The 15,182-nt window shown below is 39.9% G+C and overlaps 1 pseudogene; it reads right to left on the bottom strand.

Moving 5' to 3' along the window:
• Positions 1-11,826: 11,826 nt before the first annotated feature.
• On the bottom strand, positions 11,827-12,510 carry LOC125094127 (60S ribosomal protein L24-like; annotated as a pseudogene).
• Positions 12,511-15,182: the final 2,672 nt, after the last annotated feature.

Genomic DNA, 15,182 nt, shown 5'->3' with positions numbered 1-15,182 from the left:
ATACCGGTTGAGACTTGATTTAGGACCAAGAATGTGATCTATTCTGGAGAATGTTCCATGTGCACTAGAGAAGAATGTGTATTCTGTTGCTTTGGGATGAAATGTTCTGAATATATCTGTGATGTCCATCTGGTCCAGTGTGTCATTTAAGGCCTTGATTTCCTTGTTGATCTTTTGCTTGGATGATCTGTCCATTTCAGTGAGGGGAGTGTTAAAATCCCCTACTATTATTGTATTACTGTTTATGTGTTTCTTTGATTTTGTTATTAATTGGTTTATATAGTTGGCTGCTCCCACGTTAGGGGCATAGATATTTAAAATTGTTAGATCTTCTTGTTGGACAGTTCCTTTGAGTATGATATAGTGTCCTTCCTCATCTCTTATTATAGTCTTTGGCTTAAAATCTAATTGATCTGATATAAGGATTGCCACTCCTGCTTTCTTCTGATGTCCATTAGCATGGTAAATTCTTTTCCATCCCCACACTTTAAACCTGGAGGTGTCTTCGGGTTTAAGATGAGTTTCTTGTAGGCAACATATAGATGGGTTTTGTTTTTTATATCCATTCTGATACCCTGTGTCTTTTGATTGGGGCATTTAGCCCATTAACATTCAGGGTAAGTATTGAGAGATATGAATTTTGTGCCATTGTATTGCCTGTAAGGTGACTGTTATTGTATATTTTCTCTGTTTCTTTCTGATCTACTTCTTTTAGGGTCTCTCTTTGCTTAGAGGACCCCTTTCAATATTTCCTGTAGAGCTGGTTTGGTATTTGCAAATTCTTTCAGTTTTTGTTTGTCCTGGAAGCTTTTAATCTCTCCGTCTATTTTCAATGATAGCCTAGCTGGATATAGTATTCTTGGCTGCATGTTTTTCTCATTTAGTACTCTGAATATATCATGCCAGCTCTCTCTGGCCTGCCAGGTCTCTGTGGATAAGTCTGCTGCCAATCTAATATTTTTACCATTGTACGTTACAGACTTCTTTTCCCTGGCTGCTTTCAGGATCTTCTCTTTGTCACTAAGACTTGTAAATTTTACTATTAGGTGACGGGGTGTGGACCTATTCTTATTGATTTTGAGGGGGGTTCTCTGAACCTCTTGAATTTTGATGCTTGTTCCCTTTGCCATATTGGGGAAATTCTCTCCAATAATTCTTTCCAATATACCTTCTGCTCCCCTCTCTGTTTCCTCTTCTTCTGGAATCCCAATTATTCTAATGTTGTTTCGTCTTATGGTGTCACTTATCTCTCGAATTCTCCCCTCGTGGTCCAGTAGCTGTTTGTCCCTCTTCTGCTCAGCTTCTTTATTCTCTGTCATTTGGTCTTCTATATCACTAATTCTTTCTTCTGCCTCATTTATCCTAGCAGTGAGAGCCTCCATTTTTTATTACACCTCATTAATAGCTTTTTTGATTTCAACTTGGTTAGATTTTAGTTCTTTTATTTCTCCAGAAAGGGCTTTTATATCTCCCGAGAGGGTTGCTTTAATATCTTCCATGCCTTTTTCAAGCCCGGCTAGAACCTTGAGAATCGTCATTCTGAACTCTATATCTGACATATTACCAATGTCTGTATTGATTAGGTCCCTAGCCTTTGGTACTGCCTCTTGTTCTTTTTTTTGTGGTGAATTTTTCCGCCTTGTCATTTTGTCCAGATAAGAGTTTATGAAGGAGCAAGTAAAATACTAAAAGGGTGGCAACAACCCCAGGAAAATATGCTTTAGCCAAATCAGAAGAGATCCCAAATCGTGAGGGGGGAGAAAGGGGATAAAAAGGGGTTCAAAAAAAAAAAAAAGAAACTATTTAAAAAAAGAAATCCGATAAAGAAAAAATATAAAAAGAGGAAAAAAAATATATATATTAGATAAACTATTTAAAAAACGTTAAAAAAGAAAACGGTAAAAGTTAAAAAAATTTAGCAGAAGAAGAGAAAAAGAAAAAAAAATTGAAAAAGAAAAAAAATTAAATTAACTGCAAGGCTAAAAAATCATGGGGAGAAAGCCATGAGTTCCGTGCTTTGCTTTCTTCTCCTCTGGAATTCCACCGCTCTCCTTGGTATTGAAACTGCACTCCTTGGTAGGTGAACTTGGTCCTGGCTGGGTTTCCCGTTGATCTTCTGGGGGAGGGGCCTGTTGTAGTGATTCTCAAGCGTCTTTGCCCCAGGCGGATTTGCACCGCCCTTACCCGGGGCCGGGCTGAGTAATCCGCTCGGGTTTGCTTTTGGGAGCTTTTGTTCCCTGAGGGCTTTCCGTAGAGTTCCGGAGGACGGGAATGAAGATGGCGGCCTCCCGGTGTCCGGCCCGGAGGAGCCGAGATCCCGGGGCCCCACTCCTCAGTGCGCCCTCAGAGAACAGCGCCCAATGACTCCCGTCACCCTGGCCTCCGGCCGTGCTCCGAGCTGACCGAGCCTGCGACTGGTTCAAGGCAACCCCGAGCTGAGAGTCACTCCTCGTCTCTGTCTCTGTAGCTGGCTTCCCCGCTCCAATACCGGTAAGCTCTGCGACAGTCAGACACCCCCGATCCTTCTGCGACCCTGCGGGACCTGAGGCCGCGCTGACCCCGCCTGGGCTTCACCCCAGTTAAGCCTCTGGAGCGATGTCCCTCAGCGGAACAGACTTTTAAAAGTCCTGATTTTGCTCCGTTGCTCCGCCGCTCGCCGGGAGCCGGCCCCTCCCCCCGCGGTCTATCTTCCCGTTGCTTTGGATTCACTTCTCCACCAGTCCTACCTTTCAGATAGTGGTTGATTTTCTGTTTCTAGAATTGTTGTTCTTCTTCTCTTCAATCTCCCGTTGGATTTGTAGGTGTTTGCAATCTTTAGATAAGCTATTTAGCTGATCTCCCGCTACCCGAAGTAGTCTCAGCCTGCTGCTTCTCCTCCATCTTGACTCCTCCTGTACCATATCTTCTTTATCCATTCGTCAGTTAATGGACACTTGAGTTGTTTCCATAATTTGGCTATTGTAGGTAATGCTGCTATAAGCACTGGGGTGCATGTATCCCTTTGAATTAGTATTTTTTTAATCCTTTGGGTAAATACCCCCTACTGTTATGCTGGACGATAAGGTAGCTCTATTTCTAATTTTTTCAGGAACGTCCATACAATTCTCCAGGATGACTTTTCCAGTTTGCATTTCCACCAACAGTGCAAAAGAGTTCCTTTCTCTTCATATCCTCTCCAACACCTGTTGTTTCTTGTGTTGTGGATTTTAACCATTCGGACAGGTGTGAAGGTAATATCTCATTTGATTTGCTTTTTCCTGTTGATCAGTGATGTTGAACATCTTTTCATGTGTCTGTTGGCCATCTGTATGTTTTCTTTGATGAGATGTATATTCATGCCTTTTGCCCACTTTTTAGTTGTATTATTTGGTTTTTGAATGTTGAATTTTATAAGTTCTTTATATATTTTAGATACTAAACCTTTATCAGGTATGTCATTTGCAAATATCTTCTCCCATGCCAAAGGTTGTTTTTTAGTTTTTTTTTTTTAAAGATTTTATTTATTTATTAGAAATAGAGAGCATGAGACAAAGAGTGTGTGTGAGAGAGAAAGCACAAGCAATGGAGGATAGGAGCAGAGGGAGAAACAGGTGTCCCGCCAAGCAGGGAGCCCAAAGCCGGACTTGATCCCACAGCAGATGCTTAACCAACCGAGCCACCCAGGCACCCAGGTTGCCTTTTAGTTTTGTTGATGGTTTCCTTTGCTGTGCAAAATGTTTTTACATGATGTAGTCCCAGTAGTTCATTTTTCCTTTTTTAACGTTGCCTCAGGGGACCTATCTAGAAAAAAGTTACTACAGCCAATGTCAGAGAAGTTACTGCCTATGCTCTATCCTAGCATTTTTATGGTTTCAGGTCTCACATGCAGATCTTTCATCCATTTTGAATTTATTTTCATGTATGGTATAAGAAAGCAGCCCAGTTTCATTCCTTTGCATTTTGCTGTCTGGTTTGCCCAACACCGTTTGTTGAAGAGACTGTCTTTTTCTTTGGATATTCTTTCCTCCTTTGTCAAAGATCAGTTGATCATATCCTTGTGGGTTTATTTCTGGATTTTCTATTCTGTTCTATTGGTCTAGGTGTCTATTTTTGTGCTAATACCATACTATTTTGATTACTACAGTTTTGTGATATAACTTGAAATCTGGAATTGTGATGCCCCACCACTTGGCTTTTCCTTTCCAAGATAGCTTTTGTTATTCAGACAGAGGCTTTTGTGGTTCCATAGAAATTTTAAGATTGTTTCCTCTAGCTCTATGAAAAATGCTGGTGGTATTTTGATAGGGATTGTATTAAACGTGTAGATTGTTCTAGGTTGTATAGACTTTTTTTTTCATTTTATTTTATTTTATTTCTTTTCAGTGTTCCAGAATTCATTGTTTATGTACCACACCCAGTGCTCCATGCAATACATGCCCTCCATAATACCCACCACCAGGCTCACCCAACCCCTCACTCCTCTCCAAACCCCTCAGTTTGTTTCTCAGAGTCCACAGTCTCTCATGCTTCGTCTCCCCCTCCGTTCTCCCCCAAGTCACTTCTCTCCAACTCCCAATGTCCTCCACAAGTATTCCTTATGCTCCACAAGTAAGTGAAACCATATGATAATTGATTCTCTCTGCTTGACTTATTTCACTCAGCATAATCTCTTCCAGTCCCGCCCATGTTGATACAACAGTTGAATATTCATCCTTTCTGATAGATTTGTAATAGTCCATTGTATATATGGATCATATCTTCTTTATCCATTCATCCGTTGAAGGGCATCTGATGGAGGTATAACACTCCATTGTATATATGGACCATATCTTCTTTATCCATTCATCCATTGAAGGGCATCTTGGTTCTTTCCACAGTTTGGTGACTATGGCCATTGCTGCTATAAACATTGGGGTACAGATGACCCTTCTTTTCACTACATCTGTGTCTTTGGGTTAAATACCCAGTAGTGCAATTGCAGAGTCATAGAGTAGCTCTATTTTTAAATTTTAAGGAATCTCCACACTGTTTTCTAAAGTGTCTGCACCAACTTGCATTTCCACCAATAGTGTAAGAGGGTTCCCCTTTCTTCACATCCTCTCCAACACATGTTGTTTACTGTCTTATTAATTTTGGCCATTCTAATTGGTGTAAGGTGGTATCTCAATGTGGTTTTGATTTGAATCTCCCTGATGGCTAATGATGATGAACATTTTTTCATGTGTCTGTTAGCCATTTGTATGTCTTCTTTGGAGAAGTGTCTGTTCATGTCTTCTGTCCATTTTTTGACGTGATTATCTGTTTTGTGTGTTTTGAGTAGGAGGAGATCTTTAGAGAGCTTGGATATCAGCCCTTTGTCTGTACTGTCATTTGCAAATATCTTCTTCCATTCCATGGGTTGCCTCTTTGTTTTGCTGACTGTTTCCTTTGCTGTGCAGAAACTTTTTATCTTGATGAAGTCCCAAAAGTTCATTTTTGCTTTTGTTTCCTTTGCCTTTGGAGACATGTCTTGAAAGAATTTGCTCTGGCCGTTGTCGAAGAGGATGCTGCCTATGTTCTTCTCTAGGATTTTGATAGATTCCTGCCTCACGTTGAGGTCTTTCATCCATTTCGAGTTTATCTTTGTGTATGGTATAAGAGAATGGCCAAGTTTCATTCTTCTACACATAGATGTCCTAATTTTCCCAGCACCATTTATTGAAGAAACTGTCTTTTTTCCGCTGTATATTTTTTCCTTTTTTGTCGAAGATTATTTGACCATAGAGTTGCGGGTCCATATCTGGGTTCTCTACTCTGTTCCATTGGTCTATGTGTCTGTTTTTGTGCCAGTACCATGCTGTCTTGGGAATCACAGCTTTCTAGTAAAGCTTGAAATCAGGCAACATGATGCCCCCAGTTTTCTTTTTCCATTTCAATATTTCCTTAACAATTCGGGGTCTCTTCTGGTTCCATACAAATTCAAGAATTGTTTGTTCAGCTCTTTGAAAAATGCCAGTGGAATTTTGATCCGGATGGCATTGAAAGTATAGTGGCTCTAGGCAGTATAGATGTTTTAACAATGTTTATTCTTCCAATCCATGAGCATGGAATGGTCTTCCATCTTTTTGTGTCTTCAATTTCTTTCATAAGTGTTCTGTATTTCCTTGAGTACAGATCCTTTACCTCTCTGGTTAGGATTATTCCCAGGTATCTTATGGTTCTTGGTGCTATAGTAAATGGAATTGATTCTCTAATTTCCCTTTTTATATTTAATTGTTAGTGTATAAGAAAGCAACTAATTTCTGTAAATTGATTTTGTATCCTGCCACATTACTGAATTGCTGTATTAGCTCTAGTAGTTTGGGGGTGGAGTCTTTGGGGTTTTCCATATAAAGTATCATGTCATCTGCGAAGAGGGAGTTTGACTTCTTCATTGCTAATTTGAATACCTATTATTTCTTTTTGTTGTCTGATTGATCTTGCTAAGACTTCTAGTACTATGTTGAACAAGAGTGGCGAGAGTGGGCATCCTTGTCATATTCCTGATCTCAAAGGGAAGGCTCTCAGCTTTTCCCCATTGAGGATGATATTCACTGTGGGTTTTTCATAGATAGATTTTATGAATTTGAGGAATGTTCCCTCTGTCCCTATACTTTGAAGCGTTTTAAGCAGGAATGAATGCTGTATCTTGTCAAATGCTTTTTCTGCATCAATTGAGAGGGCCATGTGCTTCTTCTTTCTTCTCTTATTGATTTGTTCTATCACTTGATTGATTTGCCAATGTTGAACCACCCTTGCATCCCATGGATAAATCCCACCTGGTCATGGTGGATAATCTTTTTATTGTGCTGTTGGATCCTATTAGCTAGGATCTTGTTGAGAATCTTGGCATCCATATTCATCAGAGATATTGGTCTGAAATTCTCCTTTTTGGTGGGGTCTTTGCCTGGTTTGGGGATCAAGGTAATGTTGTCTTCATAGAAAGAGTCTGGAAGTTTTCCTCTGATGGTATCTTTTGAAACAGCTTCAGGAGATTAGGTATTATTTCTTCTTTGAATGTTTGGTAGAATTCTCCAGGGAATCCCTCACCTCCTGGGCTCTTGTTTTTTGGGATGTTTTTTATTTAATTTTGATTTTGATTTAATCTCGTTACTAGATATTGGTCTATTCATGTTGTCAATTTCTTCCTGATTCAGTTTTGGAAGTTTATGGGTTTCCAGGAATGCATCCATTTCGTCTAGGTTGCTTAACTTATTGTCATATGAGTTGATAATAATTTCTGATGATTGTTTCTATTTCCTTGGTGTTAGTTGTGATCTCTCCCTCTTCATTCATAATTTTATTAATTTGGGTCCTCTCTCTTTTCTTTTGGATTAGTTTGGTTAATGGTTTATTGATCTTATTGATTCTTTCAAAAAACCAGCTTCTGATTTCACTGATGTGTTCTACTGTATCTTTAGTTTCTATCTCATTAATCTCTGCTCTAATCTTGATTATTTCCTTTCTTGTATGGGGGGTTGGCTTAATTTGTTGTTGATTCTCCAGTTCTTTAAGGTGTAGAGAGACCTGGTGTATTCTGGATTTTTCAATTTTTTTTTTTTTTTTTTTGAGGAAGGCTTGGATGGCTTTGTTTGTCCCCCTTAGGATTGCCTTTGCTGTATCCCATAGGTTTTGGACTGAAGTGTCTTCATTCTCATTGGTTTCCATGAATTGCTTAAGTTCTTCTTTGATTTCCTGGTTAATCAAAACATTCTTAAGCAAGGTGGTCTTTAGTTTCCAAGTATTTGAATGCCTTCCAAACTTTTTCTTGTGGTTGAGTTCCAGTTTCAAAACGTTATGATCTGAGAATATGCAGGGAATAATCTCAATCTTTTGGTATCAGTTGAGCCCTGATTTGTGACCCAGTATGTGGTCTATTCTGGAGAAAGTTCCATGTGCACTCGAGAAGAATGAGTATTCTGTTGTTTTAGGGTGGAATGTTCTGTATATATCTATGAGGTCCATCTGGTCCAATGTGTCCTTCAATGCTCTTGTTTCTTTATTGATTTTCTCTTTGGGTAATCTGTCTGTTACTGAGAGTGGTGTGTTAAGATCCCCTACAATTAACGTATTCATATCAGTATGACTGTTTATTTTGTTTAACAGTTGTCTTATGTAGTTGGTTGTTCCTGTATTGGGGGTATAAATATTTAAAATTGTTAGATCTTCTTGGTGGATAGACCCTTTAAGAATGATATAGTGTCCTTCTTTATCTCTGACTAGTCTTTAGTTTAAAATCTAAAATTAGAGATCTGATATGAGAATAACTACCCCAGCTTTCCTTTGAGGCCCATTGGCATGAATGATGTTTCTCCATCCCTTCACTTTCAGTCTGGATGTATCCTTAGGTTCCAAATGGGTCTCTTGTAGACAACATATGGATGAGTCCTGCCATTTTATCCAATCTGCAACCCTGTGCCATTTTATGGGAGCATTTAGGCCGTTCATGTTGAGAGTGATTATTGAAAGATAAGTTTTTATTCACACCATGTTGCCTGTGAAGTCCTTGTTTCTATACATTGTCTCTGTAAATTTCTGTTCTATGACACCCTTGGGTTCTTTCTTTCTTCTTTTGCAGAACCCCCTCCCCCCACCCCGAATATTTCTTGTAGTGCAGGCTTGGTGGTCACATACTCTTTTAAACCTTGCTGGTCTCGGAAGTTCTTTATCTCTCCATCCATTTTGAATGTCAGCCTTGCTGGATAAAGTATTCTTGGCTGCATGTTTTTCTCATTTAGTGCCCTGAATATGTCTTGCCAGGCCTTTGTGGCTTTCCAGGTTTCTGTGGATAGGTCTGACATTATTCTGATGGACCTTCCTCTGTATGTAAGGAATCTCTTCCCCCTAGCTGCTCTCAAGAGCTCCTGTCTAAAATTATGATTCATCAGTTTTACAATGACGTGTCTTGAGGTCTTTCTAGATTCTATGATCTTGGGGGGCAATCTTTCTGCCTCTAGGACAGGAATGCTGGTTCCATTCCCCAGATTAGGAAAATTTTCATGGAGAATTTGTTCAACTATATCTTCTAGTCTTCTTTCTTTCTCTTCCCCCTCAGGGATCCCAATAATTCTGATGTTGGAATGTTTTATGACATCATTTATTTCCCTAGTTCTGTTTTCATGGCTTCTAAGCTGTGTATCCCAGGCCTCCTCCTGATCCTTTTTCTCTATCATTTTGCCCTCTAGATCACTAATTCTATCTTCTGCCTCAGTTACCCTAGCTGTTAGAGAGTTTAGATTAAATTTAATCTCATTGGTAGCATTTTAAACTTCTTTCTGGGTGGCTTTCGTTTCTGCCCTAATCAATTCCATGTTGTCACTAATGGTTTTCTCCAACCTAGCCATTGCCTGGATAATTGTTACCCCGCACATTCCCTTTTCAACATACTGTTTATCTCCATATCCAATAGCTCTGATGGAGAGGGCACAGTGTCTGAGTTTTTCCTCTGTTGGGCATTCCTCCTCCTAGTCATTTTTGGTGAGAGGTGGTTGAGGGGATGTGTAGCTGAGTATATCAACCGTGATCCAGGTAAGGTGCACCCTGGAACACTTCTGAGCAATTAGAAGTCACTACCAAAAAGAAAGTAAAAAGAAAAACAGTGAGAGAGAGAAAGAGAGAGACAGAAAAAAAAGAGAGAAGCCCCAGCCAGAATGGGCCCCAAAGGTAAGATTTATAAGTCATGCAAACAATAATGGACAAACAAAAAGACCGACAAAAGTAAGTGACATGGCAAAAAAAAAAAAAAGAACCCAGCGAAAATGAACCTCTACTATAAGATTTATATAATACCAGAACAAAAACAAATACACAGAAATACTGACAGAAGAAAAAGATGGGATGGTGGTTATAAATCCTCAATGTGGGTGAGGAAGGTTATTTTGATTCTTCCTGGGTGTATCTTGATATCTTTGTTAAAGGAGTCAACTTTCCAGAGATAAAGGGAGATTAAAACTGGTTTATATATAGGGGTAGTGTTGTTTAGGGAAAGAGGATTACCGTGAAGCTTATATCTATATTTACATTAAAAAATAGAAAAGCAAAAGAAAAACACAGGTCTATGTATGAAAAAAAGTTCAAGTTAAAAGGTTATTATGGAATTTGTTGTACTGAACCTCTCATAATGGTAAATAGGTTAAAAAAGTTAAAAAGAATGAGAATAGTGAGAGCAAATTAAAAATAAAAGTTGTATCTATGAAATATACAGGTTTTAGGGCAATACCGGGAGATTAATATCTAGTTTTCTCCAGATATTGGGGTTTTAAAGTTTTATGGGGGCCCTGTGGTGGTTGTCCTCATTCTTTCAGCTGGCCTTCTGGGAGAGGGGTCTGCTGTCTTGATCCTCAGTCAGTCTTGCTTGGGTTGAGTCCTCCTGCTCCCTATCAAGGGACTGGGCTCTGTGGAAACCGTTTTTTCAGGCTTTTGTTCTCTGGAGGTTTTTGTTCTTTGTCAGCTTTTTGTAGCTTTTCTGAGGTTTAGTGGTAAGTGAAGTGCATCCAGACCTCTGTCTCAGAGAGAAGCCTCAGTCTGCTCCCTCTGGGTAGTCCAGAACATACAGACTCCCCCTTCTGCAAACTCTGCTGAGCCGTGCAACCTCCCACAGGCAGTGCATGTCCCCAGCCACTGTCTCAGAGGTGGTTCAAGCGCCCGCTTGTCTCTGCACCTGTGTGCTACTAAAACTGTGAGCGGTATTGGTCCAGGGAGCCTGCTTCCAGTGGCTATCTTTGCTGCACTGCTGTCTGGGGTTCAGACTGCCTGAGAGATCCCAACCAGAGATAGTGTGCTAAGATTTTCAAGCCCGAGCTGGGAGTGTTCCCACTCTTGGCTGGTCCTAGAGACAACCAGCTACTGCCCTCACTGAGCTCTCTCAGGGGAGGGTGGAGAGTGTGGTTCAGGCCCTGGTCTCATAGTGTACATGCAAAGTGCAAAAGCCTGTGGTTCTAGAGAGCGCAGGCTGCTGACCACCCCAGACTCTCTCACGCATGCCTAGCAGCATGGGGCAAGCAGTGGAAAGCCAGGGCTCAGAGACCATGGCCTGGAGGCTTCACTGCACTGTCTGGCATGGGTGGTCACTGGTGGTGACCGTCCTGGGTCCATGGCCTTAGGCCCTGCCAATGATCGCCTGATTCTGCCAGTTGCCCTTAAGATCTTTTGCTCTTTTTGAGTGCTTTTAACCAGACTTCAAGTTAATGCTGGTCCCCAATCACAGGGCACTCTTGTATTGTGATATTACTTTCCTAATGGGTCTCTTCTGGTGACTCCCTCCCCCTTCTGTTTATCCTCAGGTATCAGTCCAATTCCCACTCCTCTTTACCTCTCCCTTGGAGCCTTCTGCCCCCGTAGAGATGCAGAAGTGTATAATCCTACATCTTAGGCTGATTTCATGGGTGTTCAGAGTGTTCTGGTAGATCATTAACTCACTTTCGGGGACTAGTTGAAACAGGGTCTCCAACTTCTCTGCCATCTTGCTTTAGAGCCAGATTGTGTAGACATTTTAACAATATTTGTTTTCCAATCCTTGAGCATGGAATGTCTTCCCACTTCTTTGTGTTGTCTTCAGTTTCTTCTGTGTTTTATAGTTTTCAGAGTACAGGTCTTTCACCTCTTTGGTTAAGTTTATTACTAGATATCTTATTTTTGGTGCAATTTTAAATGGGATTTTAAAAAATTTCTCTTTTTGCTGCTTCATTACAGGTGTAGAAAAATGCAGCAGATTTCTGTACATTGATTTTGTATCCTGCAAATTTACTGAATTTGTTTATTAGTTCTACTTTGATGTATTCATTTTTTTAAAAATAGTCAGATGTTTATTTAAAAATCTGATCTGCCAACTTAGTGTTTTCCACCAACCCAACACTCAGAAAGCTTCATGGGCTTCTCAATCTCTCACTTAGCTGCTGCCTTATGGGAAACTTTGAAGCTGCCAGCCATTGCTGTCTAAAAGACACTTGCTTAGCCTCTGTCACTTCCTTGGCAGCTCTGATGGCTTGTTCTTGTTGAGCTTTCCTAACTTCAGGTTTCTGATTCCTCTTGGTCATTCTATCAGCAAGTGATGGCATAATGATGACCTTCTGGAATTTGACTGCACAAATGGCAGATGGAAAAGGAGAGAGTATTCCTAGCTAATGGAATAGAAGGAGAAAATGTGCAAAGGTAAGAAAATGTAGTATAATCTTAGAAAAAAGTACATTGGGTAGATTTAACTAAACTATAGGGAGTGGAATAAGAACTTGTGAGAGGTTACATTGGGCAGCTGAGTTATGGAGGGCTCTAAATACCAGGCTGAAAATATGTACTCAATGTGAAACATTCTTGTCTTTGACTTTCTTCTGACTGTCCTTTTGTGCTTTCTTCTGTGGAGGATAGTCCAGTTTATATGTTGAGGATTCTTCTTAGGAGAGGCAACTGGCATTTTGCATTAAGAAACTGGGAAACCTTCCTGTCAGTCCTGGCATTGGGCCTTCCATATCTGGGGTAGGTCTTATACCCACTGAAACAGCACAGGTGGACCTTCATGGCTCTGGCAGCCAGTAAGAAGGAAAGATGGTGAAGAACTCATTTGATGTCTTCTTCTTTTTTTTTTTAATCATTTTTTAAAATTTATTTTCAGCATAACAATATTCATTGTTTTTGTACCACACCCAGTGCTCCATGCAATCCGTGCCCTCTCTAATACCCACCACCTGGTTCCCCCAACCTCCCACCCCCCCCACTTCTTCAAACCCTTCAGATTGTTTTATGTCTTCTTAATTATTATTTTATATTGAAATCTCAAGTAACATTTAAAAAGGGTCATATATTTCTGGGTTTAGCAGAAAGGGGCAGTAGATTTAAAAGAAGGCTGAGAAACAAAATGTAGACAGCTTCTCTTAGCACAATATGATCTTCTGTTTTGCAGATGAAAGCACTGGAGGATTCCTGGGCCTATAGAACACAATTTAATCTTTTAAGTTTTTATTTATTCATGGGGGGTAGGGAAGAGTGCTGTTTCTACTTTGGAAATGAAGCATATTTGGAGCTATTTTTTTCTCTTAATCTTGATAATATGATGGGCAATCTCTACTTTTGATAAATATCACAGAAAATGAGGCCTTTAGGGCATCAGCATGGAACCAACGGGACAGCTTTTCCCACAGAATCCTTTGAGAGCATTTGGGACTTTGAAAAAGTGCAAGAAATTTGAATCTAAACAATCTGCAATCCAATGGTCCGAGTCTAATTACTTCCATTGATACTCGATTGCCCCAATACTTTGTCTTCTCCTTACGCTACTGATATCAGCATGAATTTACCTCACCTTCAGCCAGCTTGTTATCCCCCAACCAAAATCCTCAGTGATCCACCAATGTATTTCACATTGAGTACATATTCTTCAGCCTGGTATTTAGAGCCTCTCAGGTTGTGATTTCGGAGTCATGAGGTCAAGCCCTGTGTCGGGCTTTGTGCTCAGCAGGGAGTCTGCTTGAGATTCTCTCCCTCTCCCTTTTCCCCTCCCCCTTCTTGTATTCTCTCTCTCTCTTTCAAATAAACAAATCTGAAAACAAACAAACAAACAAACAAAAAAACCCCTGCAGGATAAAAGTTCAGAGTTGTAATAGATGAATTCCTTAGAGCAAATTCTACTTTGTTAGAATTGACAAAACATTGCTTGAACTGGATTATTATTGCAGGTATGTTCACATAGAAAGGTTGTACGTACCCACTTTGTATATTTTGTATTTCATTTTAAGTGAAAAATGCACAGGACAAAACTGCATCCTCTGTGTGATCCCAACTATGTATAAAGTGTATGTTTGTCTAAGTGCGTTTGTCTGTACATGTCTGTATTTCTGTCTATGTGTGTGTGTGTAATACAATAAATTGTTAACAGTGATTTTCCAAACATTGTAGGACATTACTGTTATAATAATACATTCTTTAAAAAATAGTCCTTAAAAATTCACATCATTTTTCAAAATGTGCACATAACTTTTTTGGTATGCATCTGGTATGTAAAAAAATCTATAATGTATTATGTAAAAAAATACATGAAAGGGGTGCCTGGGTGGCTCAGTGGGTTAAAGCATCTGTCTTCGGCTCAGGTCATGATCCCAGAGTCCTGGGATCGAGCCCCACATCAGGCTCTCTGTTCTGCAGGGAGCCTGCTTCCTCCTCTCTCTCTCTCTGTCTGCCTCTCTGCCTACTTGTGATCTCTGTCTGTCAAATAACTAAATAAAATCTTTAAAAACAAAAAAAAATGAGCTTTTGTACTTTGTAAGTGGGATGCAGAAAATAATATAAGTGGAACTCAGGGTTTTTGTAATCAGAACTAAGAATATTTGGTTTATAATGATGCCTTGTAGATAAGTATTCAAAAAAGGTTCAGGGAATGAATGATGTCCACATCCCCCTGCGTGTATGATGTGCCACCTCCTTCCAATCCTATGGCTACGCTGCATTACCCTTTACCACCTCCAATCTCCACACTCCTCTGTTTCCCCTCCTAGGCTGAAAACCTCTTATGGGCTGGAGCTATTTCAGATACACCTGTTGTTCCTTGTATCTAGCCCCAAACTTAGGACATACAGGTATCCAGCAAAGAGTTGCTGAAATAAGCCATTGTATCTCTCATTGATAAAATGGTAAATATAAGAAAATGTCTATAAACATAAGCATTCTTCCTATGCCTGCTTTTTTTCTTTGTTTTCAACACTGAGAACTCTTGTTTGTTGGAGTAATTAGTAGGAACAGTGCAGAAAGAGGGAAGAACCATAGGACTAAACCATAATACTAGGAATTCTTTGCAAAGGTGTCTTTCTGACCCCTCTTTATGCTAGCAGGAACATCGTAAAGTCTGTTCTCTATTTGGGAGCACGTCTGAATAGAATTCTCCTCACAGATTTTCCTTGGACCTGGAATTAAATTTATGACACTTGCTTAGACTATTAAAGCAAAATAAACTCAATTCCTGGTCATTAAAATTTAAGAAAAAAACCAGAAAATTTTATTGTGAATAGAAACAAAAGTGGTTGTATTTCTATGTTATGGGTTAGTCCCTATCTTCATTCATCTGAAGACGAAGAAGACTAAATATTAAAACCCATTTCTCCTACAGCTTTCTGTTCAATGAGGAACAAGCAGCCCCTTTAAAGGGGAAAGGGCAACAGGACTCCAGGGAGGCAGCATGGAGATGGGCTTCCACATCTCAA

Source organism: Lutra lutra, chromosome 2 (assembly GCF_902655055.1).
Source record: "Lutra lutra chromosome 2, mLutLut1.2, whole genome shotgun sequence".
In the NCBI taxonomy this organism is placed as follows: Eukaryota; Metazoa; Chordata; class Mammalia; order Carnivora; family Mustelidae; genus Lutra; species Lutra lutra.
The sequence above is the reverse complement of the archived record's forward strand: the minus strand, read 5'-3'. Positions and strand labels throughout refer to the sequence as shown.